Genomic DNA, 5,854 nt, shown 5'->3' with positions numbered 1-5,854 from the left:
AAAAAATAAAAAACGGAAAAGTGGTGCGTGTATATACTGTATGTATTCACCCCCTTTGCTATGAAGCCCATAAATAAGATCTGGTGCAACCAATTACCTTCAGAAGTCCATAATTAGTTAAATAAAGTCCACCATTAAATCCATTATTAAAAAATGTAAAGAATTTGGCACCACAACAAACCTGCCAAGAGAAGGCCGCCCACCAAAACTCACGGACCAGGCAAGGAGGGCATTAATCAGAGAGGCAACAAAGAGACCAAAGATAACCCTGAAGGAGCTGCAAAGCTCCACAGCGGAGATTGAAGTAACTGTCCATAGGACCACTTTAAGCCGTACACTCCACAGAGCTGGGCTTTACGGAAGAGTGGCCAGAATAAAATAAGCAAACACATTTGGTGTTTACCATAAGGCATGTGGGAGACTCCCCAAACATATGGAATAAGGTACTCTTGTCAGATGAGACAAAAATTGTTTTTGTCCATCAAGGAAAACGCTATTGTCTTCTGCACAAAACCCAACACCTCATCAACCGCCTGGAGAACACCATCCCCACAGCACAGCAAAGCATGATGGTGGCAGCATGATGTTTTTCATTGGCAGGACTGAGGGAAACTGTCAGAATTGAAGGGAATGGATGGATGTGCTAAATACAGGGAAATTCTTTGAGGAAAACTGTTTCAGTCTTCCAGAGATTTGAGGCTGGGACGGAGGTTCACCTTCCAGCAGGACAATGACCCTAAGCATACTGCTAAAGCAACACTCAAGTGGTTTAAGGGGAAACATTTTAAATGTCTTGAATGGCCTAGTCAAAGCCCCAAACCTCAATCCAATTGAGAATCTGTGGTATGACTTAAAATTGCCGTACACCAGCAAAACCCGGAGCTGGAGCAGTTTTACCTGTGAAAGAATGGGCAAAACAATTCCCAGTGGCTAGATTGCCAAGCACATAGAGACATACCTCAAGAGATTTGCAGCTTATAATTGCTGCAAAAGGTGGTCTACAAATGTATTGATTATGGGGGGTGAATAGTATGCACGCTTAAGGTTTTGTTTTAATTTCGTCTTATTTCTTGTTTGTTTCACAATAAAGAAATATTTAGCGTCTTCAAAGTGGGAGGCATGGTGTGTAAATTCAAATGTATACAAACCCCCCCAAAAATCCATTTTAAATTCCAGGTTGTAAGGCCAACAAAATAGGAAAAATGCCAAGGAGGTGAATATTTTCGCAAGCCACTGTATTAATTATTTTATTAGTTGTTGTTAAAGCATTCAACCCACATAATGCATAGTTTCATTTAATGTTTAAAAAAAGGTTATCGAAACTGAATCGAAAAACCGTAATTATTTTTTAACTAACCGAAACCGAAACGACCCTCAAAAACACCTAATCTTCTTTAATGTAAACCATTATATTTTTACACCTTGAGGAATTTTTAGAATCGAACCGAAAAAACCAAGATTGGTCCTAGAAAAGCACATAATTGTCTCAGCAGCTAGGTTAATACACACTAAAGGACCAGTTACCCAGATGTCAAACACGACTAAATTAACCAGTTACCCAAGATCAATACACACTTAAGACCAGTTTACCCAGATCAATACACACTATAGACCAGTTTACCCAGATCAAAAATACACACTTATAGACCATGTTACCCAGATCAATACACACTATAGACCAGTTTACCCAGATCAATAACACATTTATAGACCAGTACCCTAGATCAAATACACACTATTATTACCACGTTACCCAGATAGGCAATACCACACTATTAGAACCAGGTTACCCAGATTCAATACACACCTATTAGACCAGTTAACCAGATCAATACACATTTTAGGACCAGTTACCCAGATCAATACACACTATATAGACCAGTTACCCAGATCAATACACACATAGACCAGCTTACCCAGATCAAACACATTTAGACCAGTACCAGAATCAAACAATATAGACCAGTTACCCAGTTCAATACACACTATAGACCAGTTTACCCAGATCAATACAACATTATAGGACCAGTTACCCCAGATCAATTACATTATAGGACCAGTTACCCAGATCAATAACACACTGAAGACCAGTTAACCCAGATCAAGGACACATATAGACCGTTAACCCAGATTCAATACACAGTTATAGACCAGTTACCCAGTATCCAACAGCAACCACTATAGACCAGTTCCCCAGATCAATACACACTATTAGCCGTTAACCCAGATCAATACACCTATAGACCAGTTACCCAGATCAATACACACTAGTATGCTACCATGTTACACCCAGATCAATACCACATCTATAGACCAGTTACCCAAGATCAATACACACTATAGAACCAGTTACCCAGATCAATACACATCTTATAGGACCAGTTACAGATCAATACACACTATAGACCAAGTACCAATCATAAACTATAGGCCAGTTACCCAGATAATACACACTATAGGACCAGTTACCCAGATCAATACACATCTAATCAGACCAGTTACCCAGTATCAATACACACTATAGACCAGTTACCCAGATCAATACACATTATAGACCAGTTACCCAGATCAATACGAAACTATAGACCAGTTACCCAGATCAATACCCACTACTACCCAGATCAATACACACATAGACCAGTTACCCAATCAATACACACTATTAGACCAGTTACCCAGATCAATACACACATTAGACCAGTTACCCAGATCAATACACACTATAGACCAGTTACCCAGATCAATACACACTATAGACCAGTTACCCAGATCAATACACATTATAGACCAGTTACCAGATCAATACACATTATAGACCAGTTACCCAGATCAATACAAACTATAGACCAGTTACCCAGATCAAACACACTATAGACCAGTTACCCAGATCAATACACACTATAGACCAGTTACCCAGATCAATACACATATAAACCAGTTACCCAGATCAATACACACTATAGACCAGTTACCCAGATGTCAATACACATTATAGACCAGTTACCCAGATCAATACACACGATAGACCAGTTACCCCAGATCAATACACATTATAGACCAGTTACTCAAGATCAATACACACTATAGACCAGTTACCCAGATCAATACACACTATAGACCAGTACCCAGATCAATACACACTATTAGACCAGTTACCCAGACCAGTTACCCAGAATCAATACACACTATAGACCAGTTACCAGACCAGTTACCCAGATCATAACAACTAGTAGACCAGTTACCCAGATAATAACACACTATGGAGAGCATTACCCAGATCAATTACACACTATAGACCAGTTACCCAGATCAATACACACTATAGACCAGTTACCCAGATCAATACACACTATAGACCAGTTACCCAGATCAATACACATTATAGACCAGTTACCCAGATCAATACACACTAGTAGACCAGTTACCCAGACCAGGTTACCCAGAATTCAATACCACACTATAGACCAAGTTACCCAGATCAATACACACTATAGACCAGTTACCCAGATCAATACACACCTATAACCAGTTACCCAGATCAATACACACTATTAGATCAGTTACCCAGATCAATACACACGTGATAGACCCAGATTACCCAGATCAATACAACACTATAGACCAGTTACCCAGATCAATACACACTTATAAGACCAGTTACCCAGAATCAATACAACACTATAACCAGTTACCCAGATCAATACACACTATAGACCAGTTTACCCAGATCAATACAACACTATTAGACCAGTTACCCAGATCAATTACACATATAGACCAGTTTCCAGATCAGATAACACATTATAGCAGTTACCCAGACACCAGTTACCCAGATCAATACAACACTATAGACCAGTTACCCAGATCAATACACACTATAGACCAGTTACCCAGATCAATACCACACTAATAGACCAGTTACCCAGATCAATACAACACTATAGACCAGTTACCCAGATCAATACACACTATAGACCAGCTTACCCAGATCAATACACACTATGGAACCACGTACCCAGATCAATACACCATTATAGACCAGTTACCCAGATCAATACACACTATAGACCAGTTAACCCAGATCAATACACACATATAGAACCAGTGTTTCCCAGATCAATACACACTGATAGACCAGTTACCCAGATCAATAACACACTATAGACCAGTTACCCAGATCAATACACACTATAGACCAGTTACCCAGATTCAATACACACTATAGACCAGTTACCCAGATCAATACACATTATAGACCCAGTTACCCAGATCAATACACACTATAGACCAGTTACCCAGATCATACAACATTATAAACCAGTTACCCAGTATGCAATACACACTACTAGACCAGTTACCCAGATCAATACACACTATAGGACCAGTTACCCAGATCAATACACACTATAGACCAGTTACCCAGATCAATACACACTAGTGATGTAATGGAGAGGGAACCGTCCATGTCAACTAATGGGTGAATCATTCCTTGGTTTTGTGTCTGAATGTGTTTGCTAACAGCATTAGTGCACACAGTGTGGCTCAACTCTGACAAATACGTGTCGCTCTCCTCTTCTGTCCCCGTTACTTGGACATTTTTTAATTAGAAATAGTTTCATCAAGTGACACAATTGAGAGTTTGTAAAACTTTCCTTATGATGGTGATATGTCACCTTAAGTTAGCTTTATGAGACCTCTTATAACAGGTCTTATGTCTGCCTGGATACCAAAAAATATCGCCTTGCCTCTTTTCTAACAGTGAAGAAAAAATTACCCCCATTTCTCTCTCTGGTAAAAATGGATGTTTTTTTTGTTACAAAAAAATAAAGAAGATAATGAAATCTAACCCCACAAAATACTACGTTATTCCCTTAAGATATTTCACAGGACGAAGTGCGGAAGAAAAGGTCCCAAATCAACATTTTAAAGGTCTCTTGAACGCTTAAAGTAAAAGGCCCACCTCCCTGAATTCTACGTGGGAAAACTCGTGCCAATAACAAACTACCGTAACTAAACCTGTAAATTTACTACTCGTTAAACTTAATACTTTGTCTATGGACTCCAGAGCTTTTATTGAACATGTTTCACTCCTATAACGACCATTATTGATTAAGAGACATTCAACAATAAGATGAAAGTTTATATCTATCGTTTATGAGATGAGGATGGTTTTCGACGTGTGTTTTATCTTACTGTTATCTATTCTCATTTCATTGTTATTGTGTGTGATCGTGTGTGTGTGTGTGTTGTGTGTGTACGGTGTGTGTGTTGATCGTGTGGTGTGTTGTGTGTGTGTGTTGTGTGGAGAGAAGAAGATGGAGAGGAGAGCAGAAGGGGCATTAAACCAAAAATGGGTATCTTCTACATTTGTAGCTGCGACTACCTTGAATTCACCAGCCAGGTGACCTTCATAACACCAATGTTATTATCAAGTTGCAAAAACCTCGTTTACAACCACTAAGATGGACACAACCTTATAATGTGAGCCGATGGCATTTAAACCAAACACAAGTGCTTCCAAACCTTTAGAACTGTTAAATACACACAAAGTAGCCTGAGTGATCAGTCTGTTTTTTTATGCTATCATTGCCAAGGTCCTTGTCAGTCATTGTTATGCCTACAGCAACGGGAGTTCAGATGCCTTGGTAAACAGATTCTGGACCAGGCTACCCACACAAGAGTACAAACCAGATCTGAGACCAGGCTACACACACAAGAGTACAACCAAGCTCTGAGGACCAGGCGTACCACACAAAGGTAAACCAGATCGAGACCAGTTGCTTACCAACAAAAGTACAACCAGATCTGAGGACCCAGCGTACCACACAAATCACAACCGATCTGAACCAGGCTA

Source organism: Salvelinus sp. IW2-2015, unplaced genomic scaffold (genome assembly GCF_002910315.2).
Source record: "Salvelinus sp. IW2-2015 unplaced genomic scaffold, ASM291031v2 Un_scaffold2041, whole genome shotgun sequence".
Taxonomy (NCBI): Eukaryota; Metazoa; Chordata; class Actinopteri; order Salmoniformes; family Salmonidae; genus Salvelinus; species Salvelinus sp. IW2-2015.
This window is presented reverse-complemented; position numbering follows the sequence as displayed.